The 23,709-nt window shown below is 36.1% G+C and overlaps 1 protein-coding gene and 1 pseudogene across 4 annotated transcripts in view; one reads left to right on the top strand and one right to left on the bottom strand.

Annotated features, from left to right (window-relative positions):
• The window catches only part of PKIB (cAMP-dependent protein kinase inhibitor beta), a 139,799-nt gene that overhangs the window by 15,620 nt on the left and 100,470 nt on the right, over positions 1–23,709 (top strand). The window lies entirely within an intron of this gene.
• On the bottom strand, positions 5,242–5,679 carry LOC116634534 (annotated as a pseudogene).

The following is a 23,709-nucleotide window of genomic DNA, read 5'->3' as shown; positions in this document are numbered from 1 at the left end:
GCCAGACTGTTACTTTGTCTTTTCCATTTCCTACATTCAGTTATATGCCTAGTTGTCCAGGGTCCCTCTCTCTAATGAATCTTTACTTCCTTCCATTTCCAAGGTCACTACCCTAATCTTGGTCTCTATTACTTCCTGCCTGGGCTCTCAGAGCCTGCCGTCTCTTTCCTACAACGTACATGGTTGATGATGTAATCTGCTGGCCAGATCTGATCACATCACTCCACCTGCTCAAACCCCTTCCATGATTTGTTACTTCAGAATATAGTCAGGAGTTCAAGACTGCCACAATTGATCTACAACCTACTTTCTCAGGTTTATTTCCAATTATTTCCTTATAGACATCTTATATTCTAATGAAATTGGACTTTTCACTGATGCACTGACACAACCCATGCTTTTTCATCTCTATATCTTTGTATTTGTGCTTTCCCTGCATGGGATATCCTCCTTTTCTCCTTCTAGTCCATAGGCCTTAACCTGTTCTTCAAAAGCCATCTTTATATCCCATTATGAAGATTTTCCTGGTACATCAAATTCCTTGGAGTTGTTTTCTTGTTTAAATTCTCTTCCTATTATTTTTTGTGCCACTTCCTTTACTCAAAATTCTCTTATAAGAATATATGAGTTATTTTTATTTCCTGTACTAGATTATAGCCTTTTACAGAGCAGGATTTGTGTATTACTCATCTTTATGGCTCTAGAGCAAATTAGGCACTCAGTACATATTTCTTGAAGTGAATGAGTATCAATCAATAATTAGTAACAAAGCAAAGTACTATTTACAAAAATATGATGTATTTGAGTATTTGATCATTTATTCATTCAAATTTTAAAATTTGAGACATATCATCTCTTAATTAAAAGTATTATACCACACAATAAGAGTTATCTTCTGGTGTTTTCTCTGGGCCCCCTATGTCAAGATCAGCTTGTAAATAATGAATGTTATTGCTGATAATAAAGTGTCAACCTCTCTGTAGTTCAGCTTGGGGAAATTGGAATTGTTCTTACACAAGGACCCCCACTGAATAAATGATACATGTTAAGCACAACCAGATGCTTCCCATTTAGAGAGATTCAAGTGCAAAGACAGCATGTATAGACAGAATGTCGTCAGCTTTGTCCTGAAATTATTAAAAGTCGGTTTAAAGTGCTTTCTATTCAGTAAAATTAACACATTTTTATTTTAATTTTTATAATACAAAAATATTTTTCAGTGACTTTATACTGAAATTATGTAACAACTATTTTATATTTGACCAGTGTTACTAGTCCAATGTGTTAAAGGTTTTAAAATTTGTTTTCCCTCTTTGAGAATAGGGATTTTATGTGAATGCATTTAAATTCAAACACTAAAATCATTTTCTTAAAGATTCTTCTATAGCCTGAAATGTTTCAAGTGGAATCTAAGCATGGAAAAGCATTCTCGTAGTATCTTAAATTATGAACTACAGAAAACCAAACTTTAGAAATTAGAATTTGGTTGATTTTGATGGGAAACTGGGATCTCTGGAAAATATTTTTGGCATGTATCATTATCTGTTTTCATCTCTTTGATTAAATGAAAATCATTATTAAACCTATTGCCATTAGTATGTTATTTATTAAGTGAATTAGAAATATAGCTCTCCTACATCACATTTTTCCTCATTCTCTTTTTCTTTCTTAAAAATTAATTTCTTTGTTAGTCCTTTAATGAAGTGAATTGTTTGCCTGGGCAGGGTTTGCCCAGCTTCACACTGATAGTTAGGTCTCCCTGAACACGAGGGTTTTCATGCTGCTGCAACATTGGCACTGGAATTTTCCTGCATCATATCTGCATGTATCATACAAGAAGCAGAAGATATTATTTGGTCTGGTTCCTAGCACACCAGCATTTTCTTTCTTTTTTTCAATTGAATCTGTTTTAGTGAGCTTCCAAAATGAAAAATTAAAGGATAAGTGGAGGGGCACCTGGGTGGCTCAGTCATTAAGCGTCTGCCTTCGGCTCAGGTCATGATCCTGGGGTCCTGGGATCGAGCCCCACATCGGGCTCCCTGCTCGGCAGGAAGCCTGCTTCTTCCTCTCCCACTCCCCCTGCTTGTGTTCCCTCTCTCGCTGTCTCTCTCTCTCTCTGTCAAATAAATAAATAAAATCTTTACCAAAAAAATAAAGGATAAGTGGAATAGTAAGGTTTACTTATGACTGGATTGTGCGCAATAGCTTGTCTGACACTACCTGTGGTAAATCTGCTTTTTTACTCCCTCGAGAAAACATGTGAACCGTAGCTGATGGAGAAACAATCATTATCATCAATTCTTGTCTTGGCTACCACTAGGTGGGTGCCGCTGATCTATATTACAGACTCTAGGTTGCCAAATGTTGAGGATCGTCCATTAATCACAGGCTTGAGACATACCTAGGATCGCACTAGAGCCAAAGACCATTGGAGATCACACAGCCAGGATATCAACTCATTCCTCAAATAGAACTAGTAATTTTGTGGAAATACAAATTTAACTACTATATCACATTGATTCAGAAGAATTGAACCATTATAATCCTATCATAATTTTTCTATACAAAAGATAGAATAGACTTTTCAGGTCTCAAGCAATTTCTTGGTATTGAAATTTAAGGTCTCCTAGGAAATGCAGATTTCTGCTTAGAGAATTTCCTCCCCCTATCAGTCATGTCAGAGTTGTTTTTATTATAACATTTCCTTAACAGTGGAAGATACTCCTTTCCATCTTGACCTATGATTGCTAGTTATTATCAAAATCAGGCAATGACCAGGAAAAACTGAACAGAAAAGAAGTAATGCAAATTGTTTGGTCAGAGAGTCTCTCAAAGGACTTAGATCAGGAATGGAAGATGCAAGACTTTAAGTGTAACTGACTCGCCAAATAAATGTTGAAAAACAATGGCCAAATCTTTAAAATTTCGAGATCAAGATTAAAGGCTTAAAAAAAACTCATTTTCTCTCTTACACAAACTTAATCCTCCTTTTAATGTGTTTGTTCTTACAATTCTGTGATTTATCCATGTGCGTTTGCATTTTATCATACTTTTTGTTCTTCTTCCTTATTACATCTTAATCTCTTTTTGTGGGCAGAGATCCTTGCAGATCTTTGATTGTGCCAGATGTCTCTGACTGCTGAGTAAATATTAGTTGATTGAGCCATGAGGATATGTTTGCATGATTGCATCTTTCTATACATCACAATTACGAAGTTTTTGTTCTAGCTTTCTATCTTTATGGGCAAGAATGGTCTGCATATAGGGCAGGTAGTGGGTGTGAAATGTAAAATATGACATCATTCTGTACTTTTTTTTAAAGATTTTATTTATTTATTTGACAGAGACAGACAGCCAGAGAGGGAACCCAAGCAGGAGGAGTGGGAGAGGGAGAAGCAGGCTTCTCGCTGAGTGGAGAGCCCGATGTGGGGCTTGATCCCAGGACCCTGGGATCATGACCTAAGCCAAAGGCAGACGCTTAACAACTGAGCCACCCAGGTGGCCCCATCATTCTGTATTTTAAAAATGTTTATGCCCTCCTTTTACATATGAACCATACAGATACATGAGGATATATGTATGTGTACATATGCATACATTTATATATATGAATATATACATGTGAACTATGAATCATCCATTGTTCATGGTGGTAATAGATAGATGATAGGTGATAGATATCCATCTATATAGATAGATACATATAGATAGATATATGTCCATATATATATATATATATGGAGAGAGAATATATATATATATATATATATATATATATATATATACACACACACACACACATATATGGAGAGAGAGGGTTTTCTTTCTTTGAGTGCAGAGATTGTCTTTTACACTATGAACCATACAATATATGTTTCATGGGTAATACACAGTGGATGCTCAAAAATGTTGGTGCCTCTTGATGATAGATGATAGGACTCTATAATTGTTTATTTTCTGTCACCTCCATGGAACTAATACTATAATAGTTAACATTCTATACAAAAAAAGTTAAAGTCCTACAGTCTTCCAGGTCATCCTTGAGCCTTACTGTCTCTCCTCAGTACATGTTCTTCAGCAAACAGAACTTACCAGTCATGCCACTGGGCTTCTCTTTACTTTCTTCTATTTGCCATGAAAAAAAAGAGGTGAATAAGAGAACATTAACAGAGGAATAAGGAGATGTGGTTACCTTCCAACAGCTCACTCAGTTGTTGACTTTGGCTTTCATTCAGATGCGAATGAGTGGGAATGATTCCAAAGGCCAAAAGGCAGTTTTATACCACAGTATATTATTAAACAAACAGATTCTGAATATAAAGTCTGTTTTCTTTCCCCCTCAAATGTCACTCTTACTAGTGTTTGTAAATATGTCTTTCAAAGAAGTTGAAGCTAGGGATGTGTTACCTGCTGTAGGGGCTAGACAGAGAAATATATGACCAGACGTGTTTTCTACCCTATGTGCCTGGGATGATAGCTGCCTTCTTTATGGTGATGGATGGTATTTGTAGAAGGTGCAATATCTTTGTATCTCTGTGATAAAGGCAATGATGGTCCTATTAACATAACATTCTATATAAATATCTTCAAATAGAACTGGAATATAGGCTCCACAAGGTCAGAGATTTTCATGTTTTGTTTTTATATATCCTAAGACTTAAAATGGTACTTAACACACAGTAGTTATGAAAGAGACAGTTATTGAATAAAGTAGTAGAAATTTGGACACCTTATTCTTGTGTTTTGTCATCTTTCACTATGCAAGTTGTGTTTTGTTTTCCTGACTTCATAATCATCTACTAGTATTAATACTAGATAATATGGAGAGACTAAGATATGGAATAGTCTTAGCAATCATGACAGAAAAATACTCCCATCATTAATATTTTTCTTTTCTTTTTGGCTATTTTTCTCAAATGGGTTGATTATATGGGTTGCTGTTTGATTTCATTGCATAATACACTTTAGGAATCAAACAAACTAAGCTTTGGTGAAGATTATTTTGAACAAATTAATAGAGTATTTAATAATTTTGAGAATATATTTCAGAACATTTTATTACTAGCCTTAAAACAGAAATATTAATAGTATCTTCTACATTATGCAGACAACAAAGGGTGAGACAAGAGTGCTAAAGCACTTCTGTGGAAGGACTTACACATTCTTTTTTTTTTTTTTAACATTCTTAGTTTATTGATCCTCTCATGAAAAATCTGCACAACCTCCACAGATAAAGCCACTGCAGCATCTTTACTCCTGTTGTCCAATCTCCAGCTCACTTTTTGCCAGCACCAACATTGGCTTTTGCAGTCCCCCTGACTTTCTTCATTCTGTTCTTGCGTTCCTTTCGCTGTTTTCTTGATGTCTTTTTCTTCTCATACAGGCCATGTCTTGCAAGTCTGTGTTTGGGTTCATTTTTCTTTGCATAATCCAAGGAATCATATATCATGCCAAAGCCGGTTCTTGCCACCACCAAAATGGGTTCTGAATCCAAACACAAATATGACATCTGGTGTGGTCTTGTACATTTTGGCTAGTTTTTCCCGAATTTCTGTCTTAGGTACTGTTGCCTCTCCAGGGTGAAGAACATCAATGACCATCTGTTTCTGCTGAAGTAGTCGGTTAGTCATGAACTTCCTGGTCCAGATAGTTACTGTGTCGTTCATGATGGCGGCCAAGCTTCAAGCAGCCGGGGAGGAAAAGACAGACTTACACATTCTTAATAGCAATTTTCAATTATTCTTAGAATTGAGAATTTTTATTCTAATAATGACATGGGTAATAAACCAGTATGACATATATTAAAGATTTGACTCATAATTCATCTTGGAGAATACAATTGTTCACAAATGATTCCCTGAAATGCCTCTTTAACATTTTCCTTTGTTTACCAGATTATTCCATTAAATCTTTACTGCTATTACTTTAGGATGCTAGTTTAGCCCTACACCCCTTCCCACCATTTACTTAATTAAAACACACACACACACACACAGTATCACACACATATGCATTCTGCCACTATAATCCTAATGTGTCTTTTTAGTTTTATTCTAGTTACAATGATGCTGATCATATTAATAACAATAGGAATAAACCATTCTGGATTAGTTTATTTATTTATTTATTTTCACAAACTTAAATTTAAATTATTTTTTCAACTTGAGAGGTAAACAGTTCCTTCAGATCCTCTGAGACCCGGGAGTATAGAGCAGAAAGGCCAGCGGTTAGGATTATCAGACTTTCATTTGGATGTAAGATGAATGTTTCATGTGGATGGAGAGCTGGAGAGTTAGTATTTTGTGTCTTTGCACTCTGGGAGAGTCTAACTTGGGAAGCCACAGAGGAATGAAGGGAGGATCGTATTACCTATTATTCTTCTGGTGGCCTCCTGATACCCTGCCCCACTCTTTTGAAATGTATGAGTGTATCCTATCTGACATTAGGGCGAGTGTCAGCTAAGTTTAAACCTTTCATAGCTTTTCCACAGCCATTTTGGAATGTCTTTTGTTAGAGGATTGTTGGGAAGTTTGAGAAATGAGAGAAGAGATGGCAGTGCTGCTGGAATAGATCTAAGAAGACTGCTGTCACCAGTCCTGCCCCTGCCAGACATCAGATTGCATTTATGCCTTGAATTATACGTGCTACATTTACTTGTCTACCTGAGATGAGCTTTTGGATGATGAGTGTACAGCACTCACTCGAATGCACAATGCTGGGCCCAGTCCTGGACTTGGAAGAGATGAAAGATGATTTGAGTGGAATTCTTTGTAAGGTTTGGTATATGAGGAACCACTTAGCATACAAAGTATATATAGAACTGAAGGACCTAATCTTACCTATAAGAGATTATACATCATTAATAATTATGAATGAGGTAAATGGCTATTTAAAGCATAGGTTGACAATTAGTATAAAGAAGATCTAATCAAAATGCTTACAGTTCATCATTAAGAAAACATATCAGGAATGGGAAGAATGTAAGAATGGTTATATGTACAAGATTTTAGGACAATTCCCTACCTTTTTGGTACATAGTTCCCCAAATTAGAACCACTTTTTCTTATCTCAGGAGAACAGCAAATGCATAAGTTAAATTAAAATTTACATCTACAAATCAGGGTTTAAATATGTCTGTACAAAAGTGAAATATCATTTGGAAATTATAATAAATTCTAGATTAACTCAACCATGAATAGAATTCTAACCAGGTGTTTTATTTTTGCATAAATGAATTTAATAAGTAAATCACATAGCAACAAGTTAGAGAGGCCTGTGATACACTGATTAACAATCTAGTGGATTTTTCCCCTTACGTTCCACATTTAGAGGAAAGATTAAAAATATTAGGTAAAAATATCTCCTATCTCAGATATTATTAACTTTTACATCACAGAGATTTAAGTATAATTTTAAAAAGTGAACAGAACCAAGGAAATGTTACATTATATTTACCACATTATTTATTCATAGTCAGAAAAGTGGCCTTAGTCTACTAAGAAAGGATTTTAAAATGGAAGGTTGAGACTAAGTATGAGCTGTCTGATGAACTTACCGTTGTTTCAAAATATTAAATTCAGTAAATACCTTAATCGCAAAGTATTATGATCAATGGAAGAATATTTATCCAATACAGTGAGGTAAGATATACAAAGAGCAGCAGATGGTCTACTGAATAATTGAATACCTTTCAACTTTACTTGGCTTTCGTTGAACTCACCTATCTGACCTATCTTTATTTGCTACTTTCCTACACAAACAACTGGAAGCCTAATAGCTGGCTAAAGCTGAAAGTGTCCATACATTATTTAATTTCCTCCCTCTCTCACAGCTAAAGAAATGTAAGAATATACAAGTGAAATTAAATAATGTAAGCACACACTGCCAGTTAATGAAAGAGCATAGCTAAAACCTAGTTTCTTAGCTTCTAGTCCAGTGTTCTTTCCATGCTACTATCCTGCTTCCCTACTATCCTACTACTTCCCTACTATCCTGCTTCCCATTAAAATTGGGCAAAAATATATTTTCTTGAATTATCCGGAATAGTGATTCCTAGTGTTTTTGGAGTTATTACTTCCTTAGGATGTTAATCATGCTGAGTCCTTGCAAAATACATATGTAACCTGTTTCTCTTCTTCTTTGTTTTCCTTCTCTTTGTTTAAAGATGACACACTTTGAGATTAATTTGGTTTTGAGATTTGAGAACTTTGAAATACTTCCAATGGAAGTTAAACTCTTTTTTGTAGGAATCACATTGTCATGTTTATGTTCCTAGCAATTAATAGAATGTCTGGTGCATAATAAATGTTCTCTGAACTGAATTAAGCTTAATGAAATTGATGTAATCGACCAAGGATTAGTGAAGTCATGCTTTGAAGTCACTTACTCAGAGAGTGTTTCAATTTCCCACTTTGTATGGGTAGACACTGTCTATGTTGAAAATAAACTGATCTATTTAACCAAGGATGGCATTGACAAACAGGAACTTGCTTATGGTGCTTTCCTAGTTAGGTTTTTCATTATTTATGTTGTAATTGTTAGATGCAGTCTTGATATGTCGTGTGTTTTCCTCATTTTAATATAGCTACACTTTATAATAATTCACTTTTGGCTGTCTTCTCAGCATACTGATAATTCAGTGTCATTATTTACTCTACACTGTCTATTGTGATTCATCTTTTTTTGTGTCCTCACATAGTCCTTTTGCCTTTGAAGCTACTGTAACTTCAAAGAAACTTAAATAAATGAAGAGACGTATAGACTCAATGCTCAAGGAGAGGAATCTTAAAAACCTGGATAAAAAGTGGTTATATTTTTCTTTTTCATTTTTCATAAGTATTAAATTCAATAGTCTCTCTTGAGAAGTCCTTGCCCCATATTTCCCCTTCTTGACCCCCTTTTTTAAATCAGTGTGTGTGCATGCTATGTGCAATTTATGATATAGCAGATGGGAGGCCTTGTGTTTAGGAGAACAATCCAGTAGATGGACCTTGAGTTGAATTTGGACAGCTACAAATCTAGAGAACACAAGAAACAGCCCCCAGAACTCCATGTCTCAGTATTGGCCATAGCTCTTCTGGGCAATTACCACTTTGGGGCCACAGGAAACATTTAAGCGCCTGTTAGAACAAATCTTCTTATGCTTCCACCTGAGTAGGATGGGAGGAGAGGGCAATAACTTTCCTCCAGATTTTATTGTTTGCAGATAAAGGTATACCAAGCAGCTGCTTTATTCAGACAAATAGAGCAAACTAAATAAATGAGAAGTGTTTATCTTTTGTACTTTTTTTTTTTCTTTTAGAAAGCACATATTTTGTGGCCTAGATAAATTTGTTTAAGGAACATCTGTTTATACATTGCTTTGTTTCCTGGTATTATTTCTTTTTCTGTCCTTATGGAAACACTGTAGATTCTTATATATGCATTGTTTATGCTTGTTGAATGAATAAAGGAAGAACAGAAATATACCTAATAGATCTGGAACATTTCTGAGAAATAAATCATCTAGTCCCATCCACTAGTACTATAAATGAGAATATGGAAGTCTGGAGAGGCTGCAGAACTTCTAATTAGCAGAAGGAGTGGTTAGTGTCCATTTCCTTTGATTCCCACTACATTGTGTTTTCCATTGTAAAAATATAACTGCTGCTAAGTTGCTAGACTTTTTAGAACTCTTGACTCCAGGATTGAGGAGGTTCTTACTTTAGTGTCTGAGTCTTTATGATCCTAGTATAACTTCCTACCACAGAAATATCTCTTAGAGTAAGATGTAGTCAGAAATCCTATTTCTCAGTAACTACTCTAGAATAATACATGTATATAAGGATTCATAAAAACAAATGTTTATTCCAGTAATGTTTATAATAATAAAATCCTGGAAAAAACCTAAATGTTTCTGTATGGGGAGTGGTTAAATGAATCTTAATATTTTTATTCTATGAAATAAAATTGTTACTTTGCAACAGTTAAAAAGAATGAGTCATACTTATGTTTGGTAATAGCAACAGAATTCTAAGACATTGTACAATAAAAATAAAAGTTGCAGAATATCTACAGTATGTAAAACACCACAAACATGTAAAAAAACAATATATAAAGTAGTTCCAGATCTACATGACATGTATATAAAAGAATTAAGAAAAGATGGGAAATAAATATATTAAATTTGTGATAGAGACAGTTACCTACGGGGAAGGTAGGACTAAAAGTTGAAGGTGGCAGGGCGCCTGGGTGGCTCAGTCATTAAAGCTTCTGCCTTCGGCTCAGGTCAGGTCCCAGGGTCCTGGGATCGAGCCCCGCATTGGGCTCCCTGCTCAGCGGGAAGTCTGCTTCTCCCTCTCCCACTCCCCCTGCTTGTGTTCCTTCTCTCGCTGTGTCTCTCTCTGTCAAATAAATAAATAAAAAATCTTTAAAAATAAATAAATAAAAAAATAAAAGTTGAAGGTGGCTTTCAAAGGTGGCTTGATTTCATCTCCATGTTTAATTTGTAAAAAATAGAATGTATTCATGAATTATTTGTGTAATATAAGAAAAGTTTTTAAAATCACAGGATCCAATAAAAACTCAGTATGCCTCTATTTTGACCTCACCTTACACCAGGGGCTGGGAGAGAATATGCAGATGTGCAGGAGGAGGTTGTCATTCTAGGCCAGCTAGTGTTCTATAAAAGAGATAAATGAGTTACTGGTATCTAATTATTATAGAAAATGAGGAAAATCACAAAGAATAGGGAGCAGTAGTGAAAAAAAGATAGTGAAACTGATCATGTTTTTGTTAACAGAATTCATTTCATTAGTAATAAGAAACCAATTTTTTCAAGTCCAGATACTCAAGTATTCACTACGTCATAGTCTCTGAAAAAGATCAGAATTTTCAGGGTTTAGCTATTCTGAAATATTTTATCTTTTGTTGCTTCTGCACTTAATTATTACATATGTTTTGACATCAATGGATATCAGAAGAAATGAGTAAAAATCAGGATAAGGAGAAGAAAAAGGGGGATATTTAAACATATATTTAGAGAAGAAACAGTGAATTATATAAAAATGCTAAATTATTGCTAAGGAAGAATGGTATCCATTAAAATATTTATCTTTCTGAGATATGACCCAGCTGCTAGAAATATGTCATCTTAAAGCATTATTTAGGTAGAAGAACTTCATGAATAGCTATTTTATATCAAAGATGATTCACAACAAAACTCTGTGAGGTTTGTTGATGGAAAATTAGGTAGTAAGGAGGTGAAGATCACGGGCCTAATGTTTAGACATACCTAAGTTTTGAAACTTGATTCTGCTACTTACAGGTTGTAATATCTTGTGTAAGTTACTTAATCTATCTATGCCTCAGTTTACTCTTTTGTTAAAGGCAATGATACTGTATACCTCACATGTTGTTTTAAGGAGGTAATAAATGATGTAATGAAAGAAAAGCACTTAGCTTAGGAGTATTCAGTAAGCTGGAGAGGAATTACTTTTTTCTCCTTCCAGTAGAAGTTTATAAATGTAGGCAGACAGTAAAATGATAGCTTTTTTTTTTTTTTTTTAATTTTTTTAAAAATGATAGCTTTTTATCAGTGTTCTACAAAAAAGTATAGATTATTTAGCTTTTTAGTTAATTTGATGAATATAGACACACATCTTACAGATATGATAGTTTAAACCCTGTGGCAAGCTTTTCAGGGTTTTCGTAAGGACGGAACAATCAGCCATTTTTCTTGGTTTAGTGTGGCCAAAGGGGAAGGGACAGTAGGTCAGAACATGGCCAGGGAGAGGCTGGAGATAAAAGTGATAGTGGGGAGATGAAGCTGCTCAGTGTTCTGCCTACAGGGCTGTCCTCTGCACACAGATGATAACTGACTTCAATTGACAAGGATTGGGGGAGTAGATGGAAGTAGATAAAAGCATGGAGATGGTCTGCCAATGCTAAACTACTCCCCAGCTGCATGGTTCTTTTAGAATTGATTCTTCCCTTCATGGGCATATCTAGCACAAGCTTTACTTTAAGAAAAAAAACAAAAACACAACAAGCAAAAAACAAAACAAACATGTAGATCTCAGCTATATGAGCAGGTTATGGTTTATCTAAGTTATCCCTAACTTTAGAGATAACTAAAGTGGGTGGGAAATCCACATGCTCCACTTTTTCCTTGTTAAATAATTCTATAGTTAGGAAGGTATTTCATCTAATTTCTGTTTCTCAACACACACACACACCACCCTCCACCACCACCCTGCCACGTACACACACATACCACAACCACCCACCACCCTGCCACGTACACACCCACACCACCACCCGCCACCCTGCCACGTACACACACATTGCCAGGGTAGAAAAACTTTTAATGACTATATGCTTTTCCTCTGAATAACTGAATGACTACTGGAAATTAATGCTTTGCTTTGCCCTTTTTCTTCTTCAATAGACTGATTTCTACTGCTTCCTTTACTAGAAATGAAAAATATCCATTTACTATCCTTTGTAAAATAACTTCTCATAGATCTGAACTTATTCAAGATAGTATTTGAACAGTTAGAATGACATGGAACCAAATATAGCCATCTTTCATTTACTGTAGAAATATAACTCTTCAGATAAAAGTCTGGTTCAAAAAATTGATCATCTGTATAGAAGGTTTTAAAAAGCAAAATGAACTATGTGGTTATTAATATCCTCAACTGAGATTCTATACATGGGATTGCAAATGCTAACTGGTTATATATTCTGTTTTGCGTCCCTTTTTTGACTTAATTTCCAGGAAGTGGAGAGCCAAATTTAATGTTTAATCTCAGTAAACACAGGCCAGGTGGTTGATATATTTATTTCATTCCTTTATACAGTTTTAAAAATAAATCTAGTTTAACAGTTTTATTTCATATAGTGGTATTTTCCTTTATTTTTTAAAAGATTGATTTATTTATTTGAGATAGAGAGTACATGCATATGGGGGAGGAGGAAGAGGGGCAAGGGGAGAGAGTCTTCAAGAGACTCCTTTTTGAGCATGGAGCTTGATACCAGGACACTGAGATCACTACCTAAGAGGAAACCCAGAGTGGGAGCCCTAACCTACTGAGCCACCCAGGTGCCCCATAGTGGTATTTTATAATAATAAGTTCTTTTTGGAAGTTGGCAGGGTCAGTTATATAGAGGATAATTAACAAGTTCTGCAATTTTTTATTGAAGATTACTTACCTTTAAATAACAGGAGGTGGTCTAAAATAGGAGAACTAAATAACCTCTAGTATACTTTCTTGATCTAAATTTCTATTATTATGATTGGGTTTTTGAACAACTATATCCAACCTTTCTATAAGAACAATGAAAATTGGTTTTTATTTTAAATTAGGGGCTTGAGTAAATTCTGGAAAATTCTAATCATTAAAAGAATCATGAAGGATTTGCATTTTTAATATTTTATAGTTATATGCAGTGTCTTATAGTTCAGAATCAAGAGATCTGGGACATATTTTCAGGAAAGAAAGATCCTTGCTTTCTTGAATGATTTTCTGCAACACCTCACTCATGCACCTGAACCTTTGCCTGTAAGTTGCATTTGTCATTACAGAATTTGAATTCAACACCAGGATTATTGTACAATGGTGAGAGGCATGGCCTTTCTTAGAGTAAGAAAAATATAGTTTATCTAGAGTAAAACCCTGAGTTTAGCCACTGAGTTAGGGATGCAAAGTGATGTACACCAGTGCTTCTCAAATTTAATGTGAGTACAAATCAGTTGGGGGTCTTATTAAATGCATATTGTGACTCATTAGGTCTGGGGTGATGTCTGAGATCCTATGTTTCTAACAAGCTCCTTGCTGATATGAATTCTACTGGTCTGGGGATCTTGCATAACAATGACTTACATAACTCTGATATTTAGGGTCAGGTAAGGTTAATATTTTTGATTTGAAATCTAAGAATGTTTGGAGGTCACTTTCCGTCATGAACTTTCAGACTAAAAATATCATTGATGGTAAAGGTGTGTGCTGCCAAACTAACATATTCAGCCATAAATTGTCCCTTTACTGTTTATTGGAATGAAATTAAATCTTCTAACACATTAGGTCAAATGTGTCTATAGATCTGCACACATGGGTTTCGGGGTAGATACAGAATACTTCCATGTATTTGTGCTATTTAATTTTCTTTATTTTGAATGCCTGATATGGCTTGATATGAACCAGGAGGAATGATGGGAAAAGAGCTGGATGCGGCAAGTTTAATGCTTTTACTTTTGAAATACAGCAGAAATTTGCATAAGCTGCTTTTATATAACCATCATAGAGATGTTTTGTGGAAAAATGGGGACATTTATTAATAAAGACCCATTAAGTCATTCAGTTAATGTGAAAGCTGAGAATATTATCACTGTTGAAATGAGAAATAATTTTTATTTTTCCCCCTCCTTAAGATATATCATCAATGTTGCTATTAATGGTGACTTTATCAGATGATTTCCAGAGCATGACTTGGAGTCAGCTCCCTTGTTGATAATGAATAACTTATAAACAGATAACATTCGCAATTGTTAAAGTACTTCAGAGGCAATATAGATAGAATTTCAATATAATCCTAGTTAAGACCGTCTTTGTTTCAATATAATGTAGAAAAACCTTTTTAATTTTAGAGAGGAGTGTCAACATCCATTACCATTTTATATGAAAATGTAGGCATAAAAAGTTAAGGCCAGAGAAGTTGTTACAAATAGAGCTGAGAACAGAACTGTCCTCTTGGAATCATGTCCCTCACTGAATTCTCCAGATAAATTTTTCTCTGAGCAACACGTAAGTGAATAGAATTTCTCCTTTCTCTTTAATATTTATTTCATTCACTCTAAAACATTTATAAAAAGTCCATTTTGTGCAGTGAACTATTACTAAATGTTTTATGGAAAGGATTTATATGAAAAAACAAAGAAAACACTAAAACTAAAAAGCAAAAACAAATTACTATATGGACTTCTGCTTCTAGTGAAGATGGGGTAATAGAGGCCAGATTTACCCTTCTGTCTGAAACAATTATAAAAGCAGATAAAACAATGTTTGCAGATATTGAACATCAGACAGCACAGGATAGTGATTCCTGAGAAAGAGGAAACAAATGAGGTAAGCGCTATGATTGCCTCAGCTCAGTGTTTGAAGAGGATTTCCTGGTAATAGTTCAGGGAGGGGGAACCCAGGCTAAATCTGGTCTTATCTCAGAGTTGAAGAGATGAAACTGGTCATCTGGGGCGAAAGGCATTGTTAGAGGTTGCAGGGCAGAGTCCCTGCACAGAGAGAACTTCACAGACCAATAACTCTTGAAATCTCCAGAAGATACCCCCAAGTCTTCAGTTGAGTACAAATCAGTTTATGCATGTAAGGAAACAAGAACCACATGAAGAAACATAAAGACCAATCACCAAAGTTCAAACAGAGCTGAGAGTAGTTCATGTTCTTACACAGAATTTTAGTCATAATTCAAAACATATTAGATGGAGTACTCAAAAAAGTTATTACCTCAGTAGTGGAGCAAAATTAGCCTTAAACTAAAGAAATCTCTCTAATCCTACCTCATAAAATTTAATGGAGAGCCTCAAAAGGATAAACTCCTCCCAAGTAACTTAACTATGGCCAAGAACAAAATTCAAGAATTCTAATAGGAATGCAGAACTATCCATCACCCACCTGACAAGACAAAAATCACAATGTCTGGCATCTAATAAGAAATTACCACACATGTAAAGAAGCAGGGAAATATGACCTAAAATGAAGAGAAAAAGCCATCAATAGAAACAATCCAAAATTGACACAGACTATGGAATTAGTAGGTGATGACATTATAGAAGTTATTGCAGCTACATCCCATGTAGAGGAGAGATGGAGCACAGTAAGTAGAGGCACGGAAGATATGTAAAAGACCCAGATCAAACTTCTAGAGATGTAAAATACAATATCTGAGATGAAATGGACACTTGTATAAAATTCACAGTAGAGTAAACCTACAGAATAAAACAAATCAGTGAACTTGAAGATAGCAAAAGGACTATTCAAAATAAAACACAGAGAGGAAAAAGACCAAAAACAAATGAACAGAGTAACTGTGGTCTGTGGCAAAACTTTAACTAGCTTAAGCATATGTGTTATTTATAATCCTCAAGGTGCAGGGGGTAGGGGGCGCAGGCAGAAAGATTATTTGAAGAAATTATTGAAACGTTTCCAACCCAAGACATGCAATGGACCTCAAGTGCATGAAACATGGAGAAACCTACACCAAAGACCTCATAATAAAATTTCTTAAAACCACTGGCAAAGAGAAAATCTTAAAAACAGAATAAAAACATATTTTGTATGTAGGACAAAGTATAACAACTTTTAAAAAGTATTGGGAAAAAGAACATATCGACCAATATAGAATTCTATATCAAAATTTTCCTTATTACTTAAGAAAAGGAATCTTCATTAAATAGCTTAGAATCAGGAAAGTATGGGCCTTATCTGATAAGTCCTCAAGGGGATTGATTGTAGTCACTCCTTATTCCTTCCAAACCTTTCCCCCCCACCCCTCTTTTTTTTTTAAATCAATACAAGGTTGGAGAAAAGATTTATCTTATGCATATCTATTAATTAGTAATGCTAAGTTCTCATTTGTAAAGGAAGATGTCCCCTCATAGGTATCAGAGCGGTGCTTAAACTCTAACCTTTGGAAATCAAGTATTTGTTCTCAGATATTACTATTTCTCTAAAGTTCTCTTCTGCAATGTCAATTACTCTGCTCTACTCCTTCACTGCTGACCTCAAAGAGTGTTGCACAAAAAGCTACTGAGGGGGCCAGTATGTTTATAAACCCACTCATGGCTCATAGGAGAACTTAAATAGTTGGGAAGGAGAAGATGAAAAAGATGTAGAAAGGGGACAAGCTTTACTTACTTAAATTTTTGTCTAGGGCTACAACTAATAAGGAGAATCATGGATAAGATGCATCTAATCCAAGAAACCCAGACAAACGTTACTGCTAAAGATTATATTTCAACTGTTAAGATACTTTAAATTAAGGCATACAATTTTCTGTTGTTATTTGCTCTGCTGACAATAACTCTTTTGGGTTCCTGGACCCAATTCCAATGTGGTGAGGGGGTCTCCCACCACAACACCAAGCAATTCTCAGACACCAGTAAGGTGTCCATGAATTCAACACAATTCTGACACTGTCTACCTGAAGGTAGCATCAGATTCCACGGGATAAGGGCTCTGTCCTACAAGATTATTCTCCACCCCCAATTTGTTACAAGATTTCCTTCTCCTTGGGTGCCCACAGTTCTTGGTCATGCCACTCTGAAGAATGAAGAGGTAGACCAGACAGAGTGGTGGACAGCAAAGCAAGGTTTTATATTGAGCGATAGTAAAGTATATTGAATGATAGAGTACAAAGGTCCCAAAAAGGGAGGGGACCCAAGAGGTTTGCCACTGGAGTTTCTAAGTCTGGGAATTTTTATGGGCTAGTTGGTGGACTGTTTTAATCTGATTAACCCTCCCATCCCATCAGGTTTTTATCATCTATCATGTGGGAAGGGGTGGAAGGCTCCTTCCAGGGTGATGTAAAATCCTTTTAAGGGTGGTTTCCTCTTAGGGTGGGGTGCCCCCCTTGTCCTGCCTGGCTTTCTTCCAACTATCCTTCTTCAACTTCAGACCCCGGTTGCAAACCCCAGGCTGTTACCTATACTTCTGACCTACCAGCTATGGATTGGAGGTTCCAGTGACCTCCTCCTTAGGTTCTTTTAATTTGCCAGAGTGACTCACAGAACTCAGGGAAACATATTTACCAGTTTATTAAGGATATGAAAAAGGATATGAGTCAACAGCCAGATGAAGAGATACATAGGATGAAGTATGGGGAAAGGGTGAGGAGCATCTATGACCTCTCCAGGTGTCTCCATGTGTTCACCCACCTGGGAGTTCTCCCAACCCTGTACTTACGGGGTTTTATGGAGGCTTCATTGCAGTCATGATTGACTAAGTCATTGGCATTGGCTGATTCAACCTCCAGCTCCTCTCCCATCCCCAGAAGTCTGGGGCTGGGACTGAATGTTCCAAACCTCTAATTGCATGGTTGGTTCTTCTAGAAATCAGCTCCCTGTCCTTAGGTCACCTAAAGAGCTTTCCAAAAGTGATTCATTAACATAACAAAAGATACCTTTATCACACAGCACAGGAAGTTCCAAAGGTTTTAGGAACTGTGAGCCAGAAACCATGGAAGGAAACCAAATACAAATGAGAAATATATTTTGGTCACCATTCATCTGAATGACCAAAATATATTATTTCTTATAAATCACAATATCGCATTTGCCTGAGATTTATGGGCTAATGTTAATTTTTACAGCTTTTCTAACTCCTGTATTGTGTAAGGAAAATTAAAAAAAAAAAAAAAGAGGGCTGCAATTGAGTTGTTTAAATTGTTTCCAAGGAAATTTTTAAGAGGGTAGCATTCAAGTCCAATGCCCCAGGAACATCTCAGAGGCCTCCCTTTTTAGGAGGCCCCACCCATCCTAACTTCCATCAGTGACATTTAAGTTATGTTACAGTTTGCCCCAAATCAAAAAAGACCCAAATCATTTTATAAGATAACTTAGATTGAATATAGTTATCTACAGTTATTGAGTAATTCAGGGCCATAATAAATAATATTTACTATGAATAATATAATAAGTATCATGCAAATGTTATTGGACTTCTGATAAAATGTGTAATAAGAGAAAATTCTAGAGGGCCTGGCTGGCTCAGTTGGTACAACGCGTGACTGTCTATCTCAGAGTCATGAGTTCAAGTCCCACATTGGGTGTAGCGCTTACTTAAAAAAAAGAGAGAGAGAGACAGAGACAAAGAAAATTCTAGAGATGCTGAGATCCCCTGTGTTAGAAGTTATTAATTAATTTTTTAAAATTATGATCATCTATTCTTAAAGCTCTCATCTCTGATTTTATGAATGTACACAGAAGCAATTCAACTAAAAGTCTATTAAAATGTTTTAACTATTTCTAAAATATGTTGTTAAAAATAAAGCTAATTTGGCCAAATAAACTACCACATACTGGGGAAATGTCATCATATTGAAAAGAGGAAGAATGGTTGGTGTTTTTAATGTGCGCTTGTGTGTGTGTATAAAATCATGGTTGAGTAGAAAGGTGTTGATTGATTTACTTATATATTTACATAAAAATATTTATGGAATGCCAACTCTGGGCCAAGAACTTTGTTGACGCTGTACCAGTGGATGGCTCCATGGTTAGCAATTTTATTTTTATTAGTCCTAAAACATTGTCTTGTTTACTGGATGAAGTTGGAAAATACTATTACAGAATATAAGAACTTCCTGCTAAGAAACTTGCAGTATAATTAGAAGACTTAATACATATGAAAGTGTTTTAAGGAGGTGCCAAAAACTTAAGAAAAATACTATTTTTCTTTTCATTTAAAATTGCTATACTCCCCAACACATAGCATATGTTTGAACAAATGATCAGAGATGGAAAAAATTCATCAGTAGGTCTCCATAAGTAGATTATTTGTGAACAGGAGTCTAAAGAAATTAAATGACATTGCCTAAGAGTAGAAGGTGGTGAAAATAAGCATATTCCCTGCACCAATTATAAATCCTGGAACACAAAAGTCAGTCACAGGGACTGGTAAGTTGACTAGCTTATCTGGAAAAAGGATTTGTGTTGGGAAATGTTAAGAATTGAAGTGAGATGGAGATGGGTCCATACGGTGTTCTAAATGTTGAGTGGAGGAGTTTGGAATGAATAAGAAAGCCAATTCAGACTTTTATAGAATTTTAGAGCAGGACAATCATTTGATCATATACCTTCCATGTCCCTTCAGAGAAAACTTATGTTAGTGAGAGTACACAACTATTAGTGGCATTGCCACTTTGGATCAGAATCCAAGATTTCTTGTTTTCAGTGTTTGTTGTTTTCATATACCCCACTACATTGTGAAATGATGCTCCTTTGACTAGGAGCAAGAGAAACATATGACTATAATGATCATTGGGAATACTTTGTTAGGAAATTTCTACTCTAAATACTATAATGAAAGCACTCTCTTCCTCTTCCCTCTGCCTTACTCTATAGCCTCAGATGGATGGATTACCAGCCCTTGATGTATGTGGGTCTGTGATACCATTTCTTCCACACAATAGGAGCAGAGTCACCACTGGGCAGTTCAGGCTCCACTCCCTTCTAACAAGGCCACTATGTCATCCAAGCTCTGTCTCAGGGCAACTTCCTTCAAGGTCAACCAAAGATGGATGCTCCTCTAACCTGCTGCGAATCTCGGCCCAGTTATGTTGATGCCCTCCTGCCACAACTTGGGATCCTCTCACTGTTTTCACCCAGAATATAATGGGTGGGACCTTTGATGGGATTTATGGCTCCTGTTCTATTTTAAGCAGAAGAGTGTGACTCCTTTTAAGGGGAGTCCATTTGATTTTGATAGCTACTCAACCATTTCTCAGAGTGCCTGTCAGCTGGAGGAGGAGGATGGGGTAGCACAGTTAGAATCAGTTTCAACATTTCTTTCTTCCTCCCCTAGGAATTTTTAAGGTTGTTCTTTATAAGTCATGGTTTGGGACGCTAGCTCAGCCTCTGCTACAGATTCACAAGATCACTCTTCCAGTCCTTCTAAATCTTATTTTTTCAGGGAGGGATGAAATGCAGTCATCCTGTAGGCTCTCCTTAGTACCAGGGGACCACATATGTCCTCCAGAATGGAAGACGGCTGAAGAGGAGGAGTGGAAGGTACCATTTGCTCAATTCTCTATAACCAGTCAGGATACTGAACCAAGTACATGACTTCTCTCCTCAGTGCATTTTGTTCCGAAGGATAGATAGCCACTCCTAGGGATGTAAAGTCTCTCTAGACAGTTTTAATCTTCTGGTTCATATGTATTAAATTTCATGGTTGGAAAGCTTTAGAAACATTGATAAACTTCACATTATTATAGATATCTTGGTTTTCCAAATAGACCTGAAAAACTATCAGCTCCCAGTGTCATTCAGACTGGCTATTCCTGTGGCCTCAGCCAACCTCACTGTGTGGACTGGATGCCAGTCTCCGAAAAGATATGTTTAAGTCCTAATCCCAGTACTTGTGAATGTAACCTTATTTGGACAAGGGGTCTTTGAAGATGTAATTAAGATCAGGAGCTCCAGACGTGATCATCCAGGTTTAACCAGGTGGACCCTAAATCAGATGACTATCTTAGAAAAATACAGACAGCAGAGAAGAAACACAGAGAATATGTGAAGGTGGAGGCAGAGATTGGAGTTATGCAGCTACATGCCAAGGAGCACCAATGATGACCTATAGCCACCAAAAGCTAAGGAGGCAAAAAAGGATTCTCCCCTAGAGCCTTCAGAGGGAGCATTGTCCTGCCAACACCTTGATTTTGAACTTTGGCTTCCAGACCGTCAGAAAATAAAATTCTGCTGGTTCGTCACCAAGTTTGTGGAGGTGTGTTATAGCAGCCCTAGGAAATGAGCACACTAGCCGATGGCAACATAAAGCAGGCTGTTAGGGACTGCTGTGTGCCTTTCCTGCCCAAGTCTCAGCTAGCCTGGCCCTGAAGACAGCAAAACCTGAAGTCATATGAAACCTTGAAGCCCCACCTCTTCCTCCACCATTCTTGGTTTCCCCTCAAAATACAATCTCTTGATTTAGTCTCTTCTATACTTTAATCTTCAGTGGGATTGCACTGCTTCTTGCTTCACCACGCTTCCACTTCTCTACTTCCTACAAACAGGACTGGCTACATAATTTGAGGGAACCATTGAAAATGGAAATGTGGGCTCATTTTAAAATTAAGAATTTCAAGACAAGAACAGAAGAGCCAAGCATGGGGCCTTCTTAAAAGTAGAGCCCTGTGCTACTGCACAGGTTGTATACCCATGGGGCCAGCTCTGCCTCCTAAATTTATCCACTCTGGCTTGGCAGAGTCTTTGTTCAATACTGATAAATCCCACTACCTTCATAACTTATTCACACTATGCTTTATCCATTTTCTTGCTTCATGTGAAAAATCAGCTTTTTTTCTGAGAATAGTTTCCCATAGATCTTCCCTCAGTATAAAATACTCATTATTTTAACTCTCCAGGACCCCAATGGGAGGCAGCATTGGCATCCTTGTAGCTCCCTAGTATTGCTTTTGAACAGTGTTCCACCTCTTATACCAGCCCTTGATCTGTTTAGCTTCTTGCTCCCTGTATGTGTACCTCCTGCCCCAACTCTGCACTGTCATCCACTCAGTTCCAGATCATTCCACCACATTCATGGGAATCTTTGGTATCTGACTCACTCCTTCTCTATCTCATGGCTTCTTATCACTGTGGGTGGCTGCCGTGTCCACGTGGATGGCCTTTTCAGTACCTTAGTCTCCAATTTCTTGATCTTCATTCTATGTCAGCTAACCTCACCCACTTTTCTTCCATAAACCATGTCATCACTACTACTAGAACTTTCAAGAAAACTATCCCACCTTGACTACAATTTATTTTTCTCTCTCCTTCATTTGATTTATATCTGTAGTTCCTTGACTTCTTTTTCTCTCCTTATTTATGTCTTCACCTATTCTCCTATGTCATATTACATTAATCTCATAGCTCTGTCCTTCAACTACTCTCTTAGTAATGGCAGTCAAGTTTTCTCCTTGTTTTTTCATCAGATCACTTGGTAAAACCCCAAAGTTGATTAACCTTTCTGCATTTAGAGTCATATATTTTATTCAAATTCACATAATGATGTGCTACTACTTCCACCAATTTCTCGACTCAAAAGTATTTCTTTGGGCTTATGGTCAGCTTCTCTCCACCATTCCTAGCAATAGCTACGACAAACCTTTAGGCTGTTTACGATTGCATCATCTCCCTTACTTACCTGATAGAAGTGAGAGACTACCAAAAATCTTCAATCCACTATAAGTAGACCAAAGCATTCTATAAATAGCATTTTCTTAAGTCATTATTTTGTCTTAATTGAAGGAAATGAGATTACATTTTTTCATTTAAAAACTGCTTTTAAGCACTTGTTTTGTACAGGTATTATTCGAGCTACTAAAGATACAGTGTTCATGGAACATACATTCAAGTTGTTCTAATTATTTCAAATATATAATTTAAAAGTATATCAATGAGGACTAATCACTTTATCAAATTTAACTGAAAATACAGGTTTTACAAAACAAATTTTATGAGTATAAGGAATACAGATGCAGAATCATAAAAATCCAATCATGGTAGTGTAACTCACATATCTAAACATTTTAGTATCATTCTCTATTATAGGTTATCCAAAATAATTAAAACTTAGAATAATTTCCCTTAGTAATAATATTTATAATATATTTGATATACAAATATATTTGATAATGTCAAATAGTAAGTTTTGAAGTTACATTAAAAATATAAATAACTCTGAATCTCTTTAATTAATATTTGTATGACCACACAAGTAACTATGTTTTTAGAAAATAAAATGTACAGGTTGGCTTCTAGCAAAATCACAAGCTTTATTAACAAGAGTGTAGGTTTAAAAAAAAGTCAAGCAACCTTTTTTTTTTTTTTTTAAGGGGGGTAGGGAGAGCAAGAGAATCTTAAGCAGGCTCCACGCCCATTGTGGAGCCCAAAGCCCAGGCTCCACCTGGGTCTCAATCTCACAATCCTGAGATCATGAC

The sequence above is a fragment of the Phoca vitulina genome, unplaced genomic scaffold (assembly GCF_004348235.1).
Source record: "Phoca vitulina isolate PV1807 unplaced genomic scaffold, GSC_HSeal_1.0 scaffold9, whole genome shotgun sequence".
Classification (NCBI taxonomy): domain Eukaryota; kingdom Metazoa; phylum Chordata; class Mammalia; order Carnivora; family Phocidae; genus Phoca; species Phoca vitulina.
Note: the sequence above shows the minus strand (reverse complement) of the source record. Positions and strands in the feature narration are given on the sequence as shown.